Source organism: Odocoileus virginianus, chromosome 25 (assembly GCF_023699985.2).
Source record: "Odocoileus virginianus isolate 20LAN1187 ecotype Illinois chromosome 25, Ovbor_1.2, whole genome shotgun sequence".
Classification (NCBI taxonomy): Eukaryota; Metazoa; Chordata; class Mammalia; order Artiodactyla; family Cervidae; genus Odocoileus; species Odocoileus virginianus.
In genome coordinates this window covers 33,033,262-33,052,645 of record NC_069698.1, presented here as the reverse complement: position 1 = coordinate 33,052,645, position 19,384 = coordinate 33,033,262, and positions in this window count along the sequence as shown.

Here is a 19,384-nt window from a genome sequence, read left to right as displayed (position 1 = left end):
GACCTCAAATTCAAAGCAACATTTGCAGACATACATGACAAAGGATTTACACCATGTATATTTAAAGAACTCTTAAATTACAATAGCAAAAAAAAAGGTGTAATAAAAAATGAGCAACAGATTTTAACAGACACATAACAAAATAAGATAAATGGACAATAAACACAAGGAAATATGTTAAAAATATTAGTCCTTTGGTGTAACGCAATTAAAACTATGATGATACAGCACTACACATACACTTGAAAGGCTAAAATTTTTTAAATGACTGACAATACCAAGGGTAAGTGAGAATTTGGAGCAATGGATATATTCACTATTGGAAGGATTGCCAGTGGTATAACCACTTTAAAGGAGAAATGCTTTTGAGTTACTTCAAAAGTTAATCATGGATTTACCAAGTTGTTTATTGTTCAGTAGCACAGTCGTGTATGACTCTTTGTGACCCCATGGACTGTAGCACACCAGGCCTCCCTGTTCCTCACAATCTCTGAAATTTGCCCAAGTTCATGTTCATGACATTAGTGATGCTGTCCAGCCATCTCATCCTCTGACGCCCTCTTCTCCTTCTGCCCGCAGTCTTTCCCAGAATCAGGACTTTTTCAATGAGTCGGCTGGTCACAACAGGTGACCAAAATACTGGAGCTTCAGCTTCAGCATCAGTCCTTCCACTGAATATACAAGGGTGATTTCCCTTAAGATTGACTGGTTTGGTCTCTGTGCTGTTCAAGGGACTTCACAGTTTGAAGGTATCAATTCTTTGGCATTCTGGCTTCTTTACAGTCCAGCTCTCACAACTGTAAGTCACCTCGGGAAGACCATAGCCTTGACTATACAGATTTTTGTCAGCAGAGTAATGTCTCTGCTTTTCAACACACTGTATAGGTTTGTCATCACTCTCCTGCCAAGAGGCAAATGTTTTCTGATTTCATGGCTACAGTCACCATCTGCACTGACTTCAGAGCCCAAGAAGAAGAACTCTGTCACTATTTCCACCTTTTCCCCTTCTATATGTCATGCAGTAATGGGATCAGATGCCATGATCTTAGTTTTTTTTTATATTGATCTTTTTTATATATGATTGAAAAACTGATCTTTTTATATATGAGCTTCAGTTTTTTTTAACATTTAGTCTTTAGCCGGCTCTTTCACTCTCCTCCTTCACCCACATCAAGAGGCTCTTTAGTTCCTCTTCTCTTTCTGCCCTTAGAATGGTATCATCCACATATCTGAGGTTGTTGATGTTTCTCCTGCCTATCTTGATTCCAGCTTGTAACTCGTCCATCCCAGCATTTCTCATGATGTGCTCAGCATATAGGTAAGTAAACAGGCTGATAGCAGAAAGCCTTGTCCTATTCCTCTCTCAATCTGGAACCAATCAGTTGTTGCACACAGGTTTCTAACTGCTGCTCTCTGACCTTCATGCAGGGTTCTCAGGAGACAGGAAGATGGTCTGGCTACTCCCATCACTTCAGAGCTTCTCACACTGTGTCATGACCACACAGTTAAGGTTTTAGTGTCGTCGGTGAAACAGAGGTAGATGCTTTTCTGGAATTCCCTTGCTTTCTCTATGATCCAGTGAATGTTGGCAATTTGACTCTGGTTCCTCTGCCTTTTATAAACTCAGCTTGGACATCTGGAAGTTCTTGGTTCACGTAATGCTGAAGCCTAGCATGCAAGATTTATATGGACTTACCATATTGGTCAAGGCTATGGTTTTTCCAGTGGTCATGTATGGATGTGAGAATTGCACTGTGAAGAAAGCTGAGAGCCAAAAAATTGATGCTTTTGAACAGTGGTGTTGGAGAAGACTCTTGAGAGTCCCTTGGACTGCAAGGAGATCCAACCAGTCCGTCCTAAAGGAGATCAGTCCTGGGTGTTCATTGGAAGGACTGATGCTGAAGCTGAAACTCCAGTACTTTGGCCACCTCATGTGAAGAGTGGACTCATTGGAAAAGACCCTGATGCTGGGAGGGATTGGGGTCAGGAGGAGAAGGGGACGACAGAGGATGAGATGGTTGGATGGCATCACCGACTCGATGGACATGGGTTCGAGTAAACTCCGGGAGTTGGTGATGGACAGGGATGTCTGGCGTGCTGTGATTCATGGGGTCACAAAGAGTCAGACACGACTGAGCAACTGGACTGAACTGAACCATACAACCCAGCAATTCATTTCTGTGCATTTATCTATAGTAAATAAAATCTAGGTCCACATAAAGATCTGTAGGTGAATATTCATAGAAGTTTTATTCCTAAGTATCCAAAACTGGAAACAATCCAAATGTCCATAAAGTAGAGGTATATTCATTTAATACAGAATACTATTTAGCAGTAAATGAGAAAGGGCTATTGATACCCTTAACAAGGTGTATAACAAAAGCATTGCACTGAGTCAAAAAGGCCAGACATGAATGACTGCATACCACATGATTCCACATGATTCCATTTACATGGAGTTTCAGAAAACATAAACCTGGAAGGACAGAAGGCAAATCAGTGCCTGACAGAAGCTGAAGGTTAGTAAAGGGGACTGAGTATGTGGGGCCATGAGAAAAACTTTTGTAGGTGAAAGAAATGTTCTCTATCATGATTATGAGGTTTGTGACATGAATGTATTGGCTTCCAATGTGGCACAGTGGATGTGGCTTTATCAACACAACAAACTGTACCCTTAAAATTTTAGTATTACTTTATACATAAATACAAAAATAGACTTGCTTAAAAAAATCTCTCCTATTTAATACTTAAAATACTTTTATAGATTTGAAAATGTTATTACTATCATTATACGACTAGGAAATCAAGGTCTGACCTTGGTTAATGGCTAATAAATAGTAGAAACAGGACTATTCCCTTTAATATGCTGCTTACATCTGCATTGGAATCTACATCAAATGCTTTCAGTTAAATGCTTTCCACATGCCATTGATACAAGAGAGAAAAAAGGAAAACTAGTAATCCAATTAAGATGAACCCTGTTTCCAACTCCCCAAATAAGCAACACAACTTCTATCTTCTAATCATTTTATATCATTTACATCTAAACAAAAGCATATATATGAGACAAGGAAATTGGTACAATATATAAATCTGTTGCAGCCAGCCAAATTTCTCTAAAAAGACAATCTAAAATAAATAAATAAAAATACAATCTATACCAAATAAATTCCCTTCTTTCTTCTTCAAATTACATATTTGGTAAAGGAAAAAACTTGTTTTGGCTTTCTCTTTTCAAACAAATCAGAGATATGGCTTAATGACATTCTGAAATATGAAACAGAAAGGCAATAATTTTCCTTTCCTACAAATCCTGCAAAGTACATTAAAAGATTATGTTGGGAGGATTTTAGCACAAAGAAAATAAGATTTGTTTATAACATGCTGCTGCTCCCTAGTCTCAGTAAACAGGCCAGTAAAAGGTATTTTTCAGTCCTTTTAACATTTACTCTGTAAGTTCTATTTATTAGGATTACCTTTCTTGAAGTTAACCTGTCAAGCTAAGGTATTCACCTCTTCTTTGAAGGGTAGACTGATCAGTTCCCTGGAAACCTGAGTTATACTGTTATCTGAAGTGTCAGAACAGAGAACTTCAAAGGGAGACAGCTGCAGAACACATCTTCACAGCTCCTTGATCTCTGGATGGGAGTGTGTACATATACTTCTAAATTGTCTAAAGGGAAATTTAGAGTTTACTTTTGGAATGCTTAAAGGTAATTTGTTCTGATAAAGGTGAAATGGGGAGAATGTTAGTCCAAGAGATAGTATCAATTTAATGTAACTAAATAGTGACATGTTACTCTTCAACCTAAACCTATTCTGACAAACATTTGTCAAACATATACTATTATATGAAAATGATAAATGTTACATTTATTAAAGAGTACTTATCATTTGGAGATACATGTTGAAATTTGTAAGATAAAATGATAGGATGCCTGGATTTACTTCAAAATAATATAGGAGGAAGAAGTTAGATGGGAGTAGGGACAGGAGAGAACTGGCCATTAGCTGGTGGTTATTTGGACTGGGGTAGTAGCAGCATGGTGGTTTAATAGACCGTTACTTACTTTTGGTATCTTCAAATTTTTCCACAATAAAAATAAAAGATTATTACTACTAATAATTAAAGTTGCATATAAAATCCACTGTTTATGCCCAAATGAAAAAATATCTATATTATAAACTTCTTGGTAAGTTAGTTATTGGAAACTAGACCACATTTTTCATTTAATGCAGTGTTTTATATACACAATGATTAGAAACCTGAACCAATCCACAAAAACCTAAAACATTTTATTTTACATTTACTAATCACTATGATTTAACTCAGTTATGAATTTAAAAACCTTTTGTGGGCTAGTCTGGACATCTAATAACCCCATATAATGTTACTTCCATGCAGTGATACATTCCGCAGAACTAAGAAAGAAAAACACTTAGCCTTACCACATACATGTTATCCAAACTATCACTGTAGAGTCTGGCCCCATAAACATACAATACAGTGTATCATCTAATTTAGCACTATCCTTGAATGAAGAGGACAGTATTATGAATTACCAGACAATGCACATGAACTGTGACCATCTCAAGCAATGCAGGTCACAGTTGCATATCTATGAGGTGAACCCTTATATGTTCTTTTGCTAAAACAGTTTATGTGTCTTAGAAACATTTTGCTAGTTTCACACTATTTTAAAAATAAAAACCCAAATTATAATTTATTCATTAATTATATAATCATAATTTATTTATTCATACTACTACAAATTGATCCTTTAAACCACAAACTATGGAATATTATAGACTTTTCCTTCCTTTAAGAATTCTTCTTAAAGATTATATATTGTGGGTAAAATAATCCTACAGGTTCTGGGAAACTTTCTGTATTTTAGTTAAATTAAAAATTGTTTATAGAAAAGTCTAATTTCATGTTTTTATTACTTTGAAATAATGACTTGTCTTAATACTTGCTTGAAAGAATCTCAGTTATGGCAAGGACTAACCAAGTCAAAAAAAAAAAATTAAATTGCAAAACTAAACTTCAAACAATGTCTGTGTTATCCAAAAAAGTTCAGGTTGCACTATGATAACAAATCTGAAATTATGACATAGAATTATTTTTTTCAGTTAGTATTTAGAATCTTTTACTTCACTCTATTTCACTTCCACTTAGATCCTTTTGAGGGCTTCCTTTGGGGCTCAGCTGGTAAAGAATATGCCTGCAATGCAGTTCCATCCCTGGGTTGGGAAGATCCCCTGGAGAAGGGAAACGCTACCCACTCCAGTGTTCTGGCCTGGAGAATACACACAGTCCATGGGGTTACAGAGTAGGACACGACTGAGCATCTTTCACTCCACTTCACTTAGCTCCTCTGAAATCAGCCTTGGAAACCCAGGCTGTTTCTACTATCTCAGTACACGTTCCCACTGCCACGGCGATGGGAAGAACAAGGAGAGGGGCATGTGACTCCACAGAGCTCTTTCAGAAGTGACTGATGACTTCTGATCACATTTCGTGGGCCAGAACTAGTCACATTGTGCCACCTAACTTCTAAGGGGTTAGGGAACCTAATCTTTCTTTGTACTCAAAAAGAGGAAAAAGAAACAGGATTTTCTAGTGAACAGAAGTGAATCTTTCAGAAAGACATAGGAGATTTTACACTAAACAAGTAGCTATTTCTATACTGTATCTACTAAAAGTAATACAGCAACATTTGTGAGAATGTTATGTTCACTGCCCTTCAACTTGGCATGATGATGTCCAAAATACCACAAATGAAATAAATAATTTTCAGAGAAAAAGCTGTGCACAAATGTCTTTAGGAGCCATCTCTGATAGCTAGAAAACAAGGATTCCTGAAGTAATTCTAAATAACATGTCTCTAGTTATTTAATCTATCTTTCCATGTTCTACATGGAAATAAACAAAAAGATCATCCCCGGGGGAAATAATGACTCTCTACCTTTTGAAAAAGAATGTCCCTCAATCTCTTTGGGTGAAACATTTCAAACAGTCCCTTAGCATTTGTTCATGATAAACCTGTTCTGAGGGCAAAAAATAGATTTTGCAATGTATGATTTGCTACATTAAATCCATTCAATTAAAATGACAGAGGACCAATGTGAGGGGAAAGTATTCAAAGATCTAAAGATATGATTACTACAGAATTTTGGGTAATGACTTAGATGGAAAGATTGCTTCCCATACATTCAGTGGTGATGTGAATTATTATTGAGTAATAATTAAAAGACTTAATCTACTATTCATGCAGAAGAGATGGTGAATTCACCATCTTAAAGGCTCTAATTTAGAATTTTCTCTGGTATTTATAATGTAATACAGGCAAACCACTTAAATTCTTTGCTAGCTTTATAATTTTCCTTATTGATGAAAATCATATTCTAGTTTCCATAATGCATTAGAAAGGACTGTATCTTGCAGATAAAATTGAACTAATGAAGTAGAAACCTGAATTTAAAGTTAAATTGCTTCTTTAAATTCTTTTCCTTTATTCTAAGGACTTCACAATTGGGAGTCCATATAACTTAAAATGCCTGTGGCCCACAACTGCTTCCTAAGTAAGTAGCTTCAGGCAATGCTTTTCACATTATCCAAGTCTTGGCCACAATACCCTGGCCTGAAGAGCAGGAACTAGGTGAAGGCAAAGAAAACAATGTATACAGGTAATAATGAGATGTGCCATCCTAAATGGAACCATCCTGGGAATAAAATAGCGAGCTATTACTAATTTCACCTAGAAAACAGGCCAAAACTTTCATCTTTTACCTTGACCATTTTATGGACAAAACTGTCCTCAGTGTAATCCAACCAGATTTAAGGAAGCTTAAAGACTGCTTATAAGGGGTGCTCTATTGTAAAATGACAAAATAAAAAGAATGGAGTAAGAAACTTAATGTTCTTTATCCAAGGGAAAACAAGCCATGGATTGGGGAAGTACATTGCCTCAGAAACAGAAAAGCCCCGTTACTAAGGGATTTGGAGCAAGAGCAAGTTTTACAGGTTTTATAGAGTTACAGGAGAGACAACAAAGAAACAAGGAATGCTTACCTAGGAGGTTGAGAATTTCCTTAAAAGGCTAGCGGGTCTGACTTGCTAGGATAAGGTGAGCTAGCTAAAGCTGAGCTGGAGGATTGTAATGATGCGTGTTAGGTTTTCTAGACTGACTTAGGTTTAGATTTGTGATGTGGGCTGGGCCACTAGGACAACTTTCAACTTTATCACTATGTAAAATGACAACAAATTCACCCAGTTTCTCTCATGAGGAGTCTAAATAAATGAGGCCAAAAATAAGGAGCAGGTAGCAACGTTTAGGGGGCTCAGTGTTGATAGGAAGTTAAAAGAACTGCTGTCCTTGTTGTTCAGGTGCTAAGTTGTGTCCAACTGTTCGTAACCCATGGACTACAGCACGCCAGGATTCCCTGTCCTTCCCTATCTCCCGGAGTTTGCCCAAATTCATGTCCATTGAGTCAGTGATGCTATCTAACCATCTCAGAACTGCTGGGTCCTGGAAAACCATCTGAATTCTGCAGGAGGCAGTAATTGTTCTATTCTTCCATGAGGCTGCAGTACTTTGAATGTTGGAAGCATCTAGCAGCTTCCTTCCTGGGCTAAACTCACTTGCCTGGTTATCCTCATCATGAACTCCCATCACTTAGTGTGACCTGACATCATCTCCTCCTTGAAACATTAATACACAGAATAATGCAGCCTACCATGCTCATGGCATTATGAATAAATTTAAATGATCAAGTATGTTTATTTATTTGAATATTATGCAATTAAAGTTCCCAAGGCCAGGGCAAGTCATAAAGACTGTTGGACTAACCAGTAATTCCACAATGTCCTGAAAATAGGACATGAAGTGAAAATAAATTGAGAGGCTGAAGAAGAATTTCAAAATATAAACTATGATAAGATGGAATTATTTTGAAAGTTTTGTAAGTAATCCAAATATGTACTTAAATACTGGACTGAAGATTGTCAACTGAAACTAGCAAACCAAAGATTTGATCTACTGCCATCTAGTGGATATTTTATTTCTATTTATTTATTAGCAGTTGGTGAAAGCAAAAACAAAAATGAAAACATATTGTCAGTCTGATTTCAAAACCTAAGGAGCCTAAAAGATTACCTGCTCCAGTGGCTTCAGCCTCATGGAGTTCTGAGGCTTCCGCAGCGCACCTTGAGCACCACACGAAGTGTAAGAGAGATGAAAGGCTATGGCTCTAAGGTCCCACCTCTAGTTCAACCAGAGGAGTACAATTTCATCTGTTCTATATTTGGGGTTTCTAACTGAATTTCACTTGAAGAAAGGACTTCACTTCTAAAAAGGAAAAGTGATGGTGAAAGACCTTACCTGGACTCATGTCCATCGTTGTATAAACGGCTATGCCATTGTTTTCTAATGTCACACAAACGGCTGGTAGCATAGCCAGCAACAGAACTGAGATGTTTTGATTTCTATTCTCCTACAGAGAATTTTGGGTTAACTTCAAGTCCAACGGACTTCAAGTTCAGGGTTATTTTTCCAAGGCACACAGAGTTTATTTCATTTAAAAAAATAGAGTATTTTCTTGATCTTCATTTAAAATAATTTGACTGCACTATCTTGCTTGTACCATTAGGAACCTGAGAGTGGACAGGTTTATTTTGAATCTCAAAACAAATCAGTGCAAATGAAATCATGGCTATAAATTATATACTATGAATAAGTAGCTTCTATAGGCTATTGCCTCTCTTCTCCCTTAACTTCATCTAATTTTAGAGATTAAAGAGACATCACAAATCATTCAATAAAGCTATCTTTAAAACGATTATGTCAGGTTTTATAAAACATAAAGTGATTAACTTTTCCCAGGTGCAGAGAAGTCACACTGTTTGTCCTAACTTAGTTTCTCTACTCTCCTGATCTGCTATCTAGCAATAGCATCGAAGAATGAGAGAGTAAACGGAAATGGGTTCATGGGAGATGGTTGTTACCGTTTGTCTGTCTATGATGGGTAAAAATTGGGGATTTCTGAGTGCTAGAAGGAAGGAGTTGGTTGAACAGGAGGTGATATAAAAGAAAGAAAGACCAGACTTAAGAGAATATGTATAATTCAGAATGCATGTGGAGAGAAGAGACGCTGTCCAGAAGTAGAGTGTCCACATTGGTAACAGCATTATTACTCTGACGTATCTCCAATGAAATTGCCACAAAATAAATATTTTTATCAAACACATTGCGTCCATGCATGATCAGTCACTAAGTCGTGTCCAACTCTTTACAAACCCATGGACTGTAGCCCACCAGGCTCCTCTGTTCATGGAAATTTCCAGACAAGAATACTGGAGTGGGTTGCCATTTCCTTCTCAACAAATATATTGATATAGTTATATTAGCTTCTACATTTATCCTGTATCATCTCATTATAATTTGTAATTCAAAAATCCAGGGTTTTCCTATATCTATCTTATGAGATACTTCTTCCTTTATTTTTAGTCCAAATGTACATCCGTTCCATGATACCACATAATATCATGCATCTTTTAGCATTTAAAAAAATTTACAAAATCATTTATAAGGAGGAACTTCATTATTCAAAAGATATATATATATTTTTAAATAGTTTTGTAACCACAGTAACTTACATGCAATAATTTAATGAGACATTTTTTCCATATCCTTCTTGAATTTTTCAAGTTTATAATTTTACTTTTATAATCAGAAATATGTATTTCAGCAAAAAAAATATATTACTGTTAAAATCAGAATTTTTTAAACAAGCAAAACAACCAAAAAATTACTTCTTTTTTCTGAGTCTACTTCAAACTATTCTGTGAACTTGGGCAAGTCAAATATCATTTCCAGGCCATACTTCTTATGCCTATTTGAAAAATAAGGGAATTAAACTAGATCATCTTAAGTCTATTTCAAACACTAAATAGCTCTGATTTTATTATATGATTGTTCTCATTTTGAATAAGTACTGCTGTCATATAAATTGCTGATTATTTCTTTTATGGCCATAAGTCAATAAAATTTTTAAATATTCATGGGCTTTATGAAGAACCAAACAAGAGAACTTGCTTTCTCCAAACAGAAATCATTTGAAAAGCTCTAGGATGCAGTTTTAAAAATGAATTATATACATTTGGTAGAAAATGACAATAGCCTCTCTTTCTCAGTAAGGGAAGAGAAAAATTTTCAAAGACAAATGAAGTAATAAATTAGCACAGAAGATATCAAGACTAGTAGGAATTTTATTTTCTGTCCCTCTTCTTTATTAAATTATAATATAAAAATCACAGGCAACTGGCACCATCAACTTCAGGAGGGCCTAAGGTGTCAGGTAAACTATTGAGTAAAAGAAGAATATGCCCAGTAGGAATTCACTGTATAAAGTTAGTCTATACTGTGCAGCAGCCTTACTAAGAATAGACTGGGTTTAAAAATAAAGACTTCTTTTAATCCAAGTGATTTGTATAAGAGAGCAGAACTCATCAACATACCTTATATTATTACCCTATAAAGGACCTCAAGAACAAAACTTTCATGAGAACACGGGACTTTGCTTTACTGCTGTGTTCTGTGCTGATGGCAGACTGGCGCGCACACAGTACTTAGCCAATACTTGTCAAAAGAATTAACCTCCTGGACTCCTTCCTGGTCTTGGTGTAGACCACAGTACTAATGACATCTGACGTTCAAGTGAGAGAATTTAATTCATCTATTACTCACTGAGTGTCTAACACATGTCAACAAAATTATCTGTTACTATTGCAACCATACTTTCAAAACCTAAACTCAGTCTGCATGATCAGCAAAGTACAAATAACCCTATAAATGTAACAAAATATGATCCTGAAAATATAAATTTGGCAAAAAATGCAGGAGTTACCTTTATATTATGGGCTTCCCTGGTGACTCAGATGGTAAAGAATCCGCCTGCAATGCAGGAGACCTGGGTTCAATCTCTGGGTTGGGAAGATCTCCTGGAGGAGGGCATGGCAACCCACTCCAGTATTCTTGCCTGAAGCACCCCCATGGACAGAGGAGCCTGGCGGGCTCCAGTACATGGGGTCACAAAGAGTGAGACATGACCAAGCACAGCACAGCATACCTTTATATTATAGAAGGTCCACATAATTAAAATCTAAAATGGGTTATTATGGAAATGAAAGCACACATCTTTAGTAATTACCCAGGATATCAGAGATTAACTTGAAGTGTCCCTGGGGAAATAGTATGTATGGTCTCTTTCACAGACACCATACTAAAGTCTATATCTAGTGGAAGGACATGTTTCTACAGTGGTAATAACCCTAGTCAGATTATTAAATAACAAAAGTAAAAAATAATTAATGACATTTTGAAGAATCTGAGACCATCACTGCAGGGAAGGAACAGGTAAAATTTAACTCCAGAGAAAAATGAATAGCTTTAAAGAATTGAAAAATCCAAACAGATCGTAATGCACAATGACACTGACATTCAAGACTATGATGCTTAATAGGATGTTAGTTAGTTGCTGTTTAAAAGAAAAATGGGAGCAGGGATTATTAAAAGACAACCCTACCATAATACACTCTCAAACAACATGTAATTTCTTTGCTCTTCTTACCTTTTAACCAACAGTTATACCTATGAGATATCATGACAAAGTTCAGTCACCATCATCATTATTGACACCATGAAAAAACATGCACAAAGCTTGAAGTAAATAGTTACAAACCTTATAAATGAGATGAAATCATAAAACTGACACATAAGAGCTCAAATATGATATTGACTATGGGATATTATTTCTGCACCTTAATGATACTTCTGACAATTAGCTGCATCTCAAAATCTGTATGCTTTTGAACATCCCTCTGCCTTAATCATCAGAGATCCTTACTGATTCTTTTATCTACTCAAATATGTTAAGCCCTTGAGAGTAGAGAGAAAGAGAGACATCTTGTACCTCTTTTTAAAATGCAACTATTTTTAGTCTCAGTCATCCCTAAGTTAAGATTTATAAAAATCTGATGCAATTAAATTGCACTCACAATCCCTCAAATCAGTCAAATTAATGGAGATTTTGATTTGAAGTGCAAATAAAAGCAATCATTCTGTAGTCTATAGAACGTATAATACTAGAAGTCTCCTTAGAAACTGGCATTTATTGAAATCATATTGCTCTTATTGACATTTAAGCATGCACTTGAATAGGCTTTGCAATGCCCACAGAAGAGAGAGAAAGCCTAACATTATTCTACAGGTCTTCTTACTTCACCTGCATAATTATCTTTCTTTAAGAGTCATTATAACTATCCTTATCTTATAATAAGAAAAGTGAGGCTTCTAATCTGGGCCTTCTGCTTACAATCTATCTCTTTCTTCCTGAGAATAACACAGATTGTTATAGGAAAGTGCACATCAATTATCTGACTCATGGGCTTTAGACACTTGAACTGTGGGTTAAGTTTCTGTACAGAATGCCATTGATTACGAACCTATCACTGGTCATTCCAGGACATCATAGAATCTGAAAAAAATCAAAATATGTGTTTTTATGCATTTTTACATGTATCTTGGAACTTTTTTTTGACAAATCCAACCCATAAGGAAGGAAAAAGTAGAATAAATGAATTTTAAATAATATTAGTTGCCTGGATTTTTAAAATTATACCAATTTTATTAAAATATTATACAATATTTTAGAAACTTTAATCAAACCAATATTTGAGGGGATAAAACTGATAATTATAGCAATAATTTGATAATTTATTCACTTAAAGGAAAAGCTGATTGAATTGGTTTAGTAGAATCAGTAAACAAAAGTATTTACACAAGCAGGGACATATCTTGGTTAAACTATATTGTATTACTGTTTACTTAAATACATAAATACACATACACACCTGGCTTCTCACATGGTGCTACTATTAAAGAACCCACCTACCTATGCAGGACATGTAAGAAGCTGATTTGATGCCTGGATTGGAAACATCTCCTGGAGTAGGAAATGGCAACCTGCTCCAGTATTCTTACCTGAAAAATTCCATGGAGAGAGGAGCCTGGTGGGCTACAGTTCACGGAGCTGTAAAGAGTCAGACATGACTGACTGAACACACCTACATGTTCATTCACTCACTTATTCACACTCCTCAACTATATTCTGCACTTTGAAAAATAGAAACCACGAGTTTGTCCATCTTTATATCACCATCTTTTGCAAAAATGCACAGAATCCTCACAACCTTTATCATTTGGATAAATGAGAAAACCGAGGCACGGAGAAGTTACATAACTTACAGCACATGGTTACAAGGTTATACATGTAGTGAGAACAGGAGTCGAGATTCAGAACTAGGCATTTGACCATAGATGGCAGTTCGCCTAGCCACTTCTAAACTGCCCCCACAAAGTTAAGTGATAATTAAGTTTTTAATTGTTTTTAATTAATTGACATAGGTTTCCTTATTATTAGCTCTGCTTTTCATTGTGTAAAAGGAAACATCCCCAAAATAAACACCTCAAATACTTTGCTTAAATACTTTTCTGGGCAGGTTAAGAAAGCAACAAGAGAAACTACAACATTGACCTTAATTCTTGCCCACAAATAGAAAATTGTTAGTAACATTAAAATAAAGAAACCTTGTGAGGAAAAAATAATTATCAAGCTCTAACTGTACAGGAGGATAATGCAGGGCATAGGAAATCACAACGTGACCCTGAAAACTGCTAATGAGCCTTAAACCACATCAATGGGCCTAGTGTCTTCCTAACACAGATTTAGTCCTGCTTCTGCCTACATTCATTATACTTTCCAAGGAGCAGTCTCTTAAATTCTAGGTGTCAGAATTATAGAACCACAGATAAAATGGAATAAACTCAAATGAGAATCATCGGGCTCAAAACTGTTGCTTTTCTAGGTTGTTGCTTTTTTTTTTTTTTTTATGAGATGTGACCATACATTATGCAACAAGACTAAACACTCAAACTCTAATTTTATAGTAATACATATTGACTTCCAAATGAACATTAATAACAATGTTTAACTAGAGTTCAAGAGGATAGATTTATTGTCTGCACAGTTTTGAGCACATGCTAAGTATATGACATGTTTAAGGAAGAAACAGTAAGAAAACTGAAGGAGAAACCAGCCAATAATTCACTCTGAAAAGGAAGAGATTAACCATACTTCTGTTTTCTCTTGTTTCCCCTAAATTAAACTTATTCTGTAAATTTGACAACTTGTGACTAGATCTCTTGTCCTGACCACAAAGTAAAAGCTAGAAAATCTAGTATTAGCCACAAGATTTATCAGTAAATAGTGGCTCAGACGGTAAAGAATTTGCCTGCAATGCAAGAGACCCAGGTTCAACCCCTGAGTCAGGAGGGATGGCTACACACTCCAGTATTCTTGCCTGGAGAATTTCATGGACAGAAGAGCCTGGCGGGCTACACTCCATGGGGCAGCAAACAGTCAAGCTCGACTGAACGACTAACACTTTCACTTTTTTCAGTAACAGAGAGATCCTCTTTTTCAGCTTCCCATGGACTGCAGTGGGTTATAAATAGATGTGTAATGAGGACTAAGAAAGCTGAAATGCCTTAAGTGTCAGGATAGTCAGGATCCAGTGAGACTGTTAAGTGACATTCTGCAATTGTCAAATCAATTAGCATTAATTTTCTCATAAAATAGGTGACATATTTAATAACTAATATATCTAGAGAAAAGAAGAAATGGTAATATTTAGTCTAATAATATTTTTTAGTGATTCACACATGCAAAGGCATTTTAATAATACCATGACCTTACATTCATCTAGTACTTTACTGTTATAAACTTGCTTTTGCATGTATTACCTTAAGTAATCTGAATTGTTATATAAATAGAAAAATAGAGCATATTAATCTAGATATTATAGCTAGGTTAGTAGCTTTCAAAGTGATTTATAAAATACAAAAGCAAGCCTATGTGTGAATATCTATAAAAATGAACCAGATAAACTATTTTGAACATAATATAGGGAAATTCCTAGAGCCAAACAGCAATAGCACCTGTACTGTTATTCAATTTGGGCTCAGGGGTTAAGAATATGGGCTCTCAAGTCAAAATCTTTGGACTGAATCACAGTTTTGCTGTGTCTTAGTTCATGATTTTGACAAAATGAAGGTAATAATACCAAAGGACATGGGTACATATATGATACCCAGGTAAGTATCAGCCATTAATCCACATCATTTTGTTCCTGTTCTTGAACCAGCAGCCAGTTATAGAGCCATGCACTGCTCATTAATAGTAAGACATTATCATCAGTGTTATAAAAATACTCATTATATTCCTATATGTACTTGATATTGCTCTTGATATTGATTGCTTTAAGGGCTAAGTTTTAAAAACTGCTAGAATACGCAAGCTTTTTAGGCCAGTTTCATTCCTTTGCCATCTTACAAATAAGTGATTCTCAGTCTAAACCTTACGGATTTATTGTATAAGCATAGGTTATTTAGCCCCACTCTGCTGATCAAGAGTTAATTTTGGAACAAGAATCATATGATTATGATATCAAAAAATCACCAACATGAAGGGAAATGCTTTATCGCTTTTGTCTAATTTTTCACTATTTTAATAAGTTTAGAAAAGACAGCAATATCATTCAGATGCAAATGACTTTCAGTTATGATGTCTCAAACCATGATGCAAAGTAACATTTGCTTTTCTTTAATTAAGATGTTCCACATTTACTCAATCACTCTACATGCTGTTAAACGTCATATTCTGAATAGAAGAGCTGGAGAGACCTCTACTATTTTTACTGAATTTGAGAAACATTTGTTCCCTAAGTGGACATAATTCATCTTTCAGTATTTGCAAGATTAAGAAATCTACTTTTAAATATTGGGTTAGAAGAAATCATTGTTGAGATAACCTAAAACCAGCAGGGAAAAGCAACTGTCAGTTCTAACAGTACAACTCATTGACTAAAAAAAGAGTTCAAATTGGCCCCACCCAAATCTATACAACCAATCCTATAATTTAAGATACAATATTTGTGTTAGTTAAATTCAAAACTACTGCAATGTGAACTCAGATATCAGGTTTCCATTTTGTCTTTGTCACAGTCAAAACTATTTTAAAGAATTCTAATATGAATGATAATTTATTATAGTTGATTACATCATTATAAGGTAGTGGAAAAAATACATTTCAATATGTCCAGGTTCCTTGTTTTCAACCATAAAATAGGAATCCTATATACACAGAGTGTGTTGGATCACATAAGTGAATATAATTTATGTTAGCACTGTAAAATTGTATAATCCTATCTGGCTGATTTTAAAAGTACAGATTATTTGGTGGCGTGGGAAGAATAATGAACCAGTCTTTCTGAATTCTTTATAACAGTTTCAGATGTCCTAGAAAATTGATAGAACATATTCTTGGGTAAGATATATTTCCCCTCTAAGACTTTTACAAAATAGGGACTTTAGCTGATTTCCAGTACTAAAATTTCTATTTTCCTAGTTGTAAAAACCAAAAATGTATCTATTTTCTAGTTATTTCATTCCTTTCTAATAAAATGCACTGAGCAGTCTGAAGAATAATTTTTAAAATCTAAACACTATTTGCAAACATTCTAACAAGAATATCACTGTATGCGAAGAAATTAATTTCCACTTTGCAGTAAGTACGGTAGGCAAAAGTGTGAATTTCTATAGCTGAGTAGCATAAAATCAACTATATTTTCCCCAAAGGTTATCAGATTAAATCAAAACACACAGAAATATACTCTTAAAAGATTACTATACTAGCTTGTAGATTAAAAATTCATAATATTTCAGTGATAATACTAGGACTCAAGATTTCATATTTCCTAATTTATTACATTTTGTAGAGCATTTCAACATTAATTGCTTACGTCTTCTAAGTAATTAATTCTTTCCTATCATTAACAGTTGAGCTCAATATCGTAATTTGCTTATCCTGGCTCTTTTACAATTAATCTACATCAATTTCATTTATCTTTAAGTTTTAAAACAACAGGCTAAGTCAGCTTAATTCCACACTTGATAAATTAAAAGATTCACAACTCCCAGAGCTGGTTATTTAAGGAAAATAATGTAACAACCATTTACTCTGAGCTTGATAGTAAACGGCCAGTGCAACGAAAGATGTAAAACAAACAAGGTAAAACTGATATTTGTGGTGTCATGGTAGCGATAGTTGACGACAACAATAGTAACTGGAATTTGTAAACCCTCCCTCTACAAATTACAATGCAATTTTAACTTATTAATTAGAACACTGACTTAAAACTTAGAAGCATAATATTATCCTTAGAACTAGAGATGGTGGGATGAATTCAACATGTCTCTGGCCCCAAGGGGCTTTCAGTCTAGTGGGAAAAATAGGCACACACGTGGCCTAGAGCAATGCTGACTGCCACACACACAATAATGGAAGCACAAAGAGAGTGATGGAAAAGTGAGAGGTTCTGGCCACAGTGATTTGAAAAGGTTTCACAGAAGAGGGAACGCTTAACCTAGCCCCTAGGATTCACTAAGCAAGGGAGGATTCAGATATCTAAAAAAAGACAGGAGTGTGTAATGGAGGAGTATTCCATACAACTCTATGCTGGCAGGGTATTGAATTTTCACAGATAAGGAATAACAGAGGTGAACACCATCAGATCAAGGTCAGAACAAACGAATCAGAGCCACTCCTTGAACTTTTCACTCCTGGGTCAAATGGTTCCTGCTTTATCACATGGCTTCCTTCCTGATTTAGGGCAAGATTTCTCTGCCCTGACAGCCATCTCCACCCTCCATTTATTCTCCTGTGCTGCCACGCCCTTGGCAGGACCTTGCTAGGATGTCCAGAGAAAAACACAGAGGCAGCCACGTCTTCATAAAACACATTACATTTCAGCTTGAGTCTCAAAACCCAATGAACACACCGAGGTCTATCTGGAGGTACCCTTTCCTCACCGCTCTCCAACATTTCAGAGGGCTGGGAACTGCAGGCTCAATAAAGCTGCGATCCATTCCTCCACACCTTCCATTTTTCTCCCTCAGTTTTGTCAAGTGTTCCCAATTCCAAGAAATCGTAATTCAGAATGTGGGGGAGGTTACAGAGTTTTGGCTCAGGAGGTCGTGCAGACGTTATTCCTTAAGGAAGACGATCATGATTGCCTATGTGAGTAATGGCTGTGAGTCGGCTAGAAGCCAAAAGTTCTCTTATAGCAGAATGTATAAACCATTCTCCTACTGAAAGAAGACCCCCGGTAGGATAATATATTATTACACATGATTCAAATTACAGGATCTGCAGCAGGGGAGCTCATGACTGATTCAGGACAGTCGCTCCCTGAATACTGATGATGGGATGATGGAATGCCTCATGAATTAAAAGGGCCGTGGTTTAGCGTCTAAATCCTTCATATGCTTTAAGTGTCTCTGCCTATCACTGTATTCTTTAAGCTTCTTAAACGAGTCATGCAGCGTTATGAAACCCTTGTCAATGTTTTAAAATTCCATGTCTTTGAATAATTATATTCAAAGTATTCTTTAAGAAAGAAGACAATGAAACTATCTTCTCTGCTAGAAAACTGTATCCCTTTAACGCCAATATGCAATAAAGATATGGCTTAAGAGAAATCACATTTAAGTGTGACCCAGTTTCCGCTCTTTGGGATTCTCTAAAGCAACCTGAAAATCTTCACATGCCACATGTTCTGGGCTTTTTAAGTTATCTATAGAACAAATGAGTTTATCTCTGACAAACTAAATATAAATGTACAAGGCAAAATTGTGTTTCCAAAGGTTTTCTGCTGATTAAATGTACTCATTCCTAAATATTATTTATCTTGCTCTATTTTGGTTATATAACAAAGCAATAAATTTTCTAAAGGTATTACACTGGGAATGGAGATCAGGCATTTTTATAGAAACACTAAGACAGAAGTTAAATATTACACATTCTGAAAAACAAATGGCTGCGATATATTCTGAAATAATATGTGAGCTCGTCCTTAACTTCTTTTCAATTGGTCCTTGCATTCTGTTTTTCTCATAAATGGATGCAAATCAGGTGCATTGTGCTAAGATGGGAAGAGAGAGATTTGTCCAGAAATGACCTCAGTTCTATTCATTAATAAAATGACACATTGGCTGAGAGCAATAAAGAATAAAATATAACAAGAGTGAACTTTCCTCCCTGTAACAAATGCACATAAGCGATTTTTGGATAAAGCACTGTATGCAAAAATGGCCACTGCAGCATAAAATCTGGACACATTAAAGGAAGCTCTAAGATGCAGGTTTCTTGGAAAAATTGCCACCTCCAAGGCAATGTACCCACTTATTCTCCATTACTTTACACA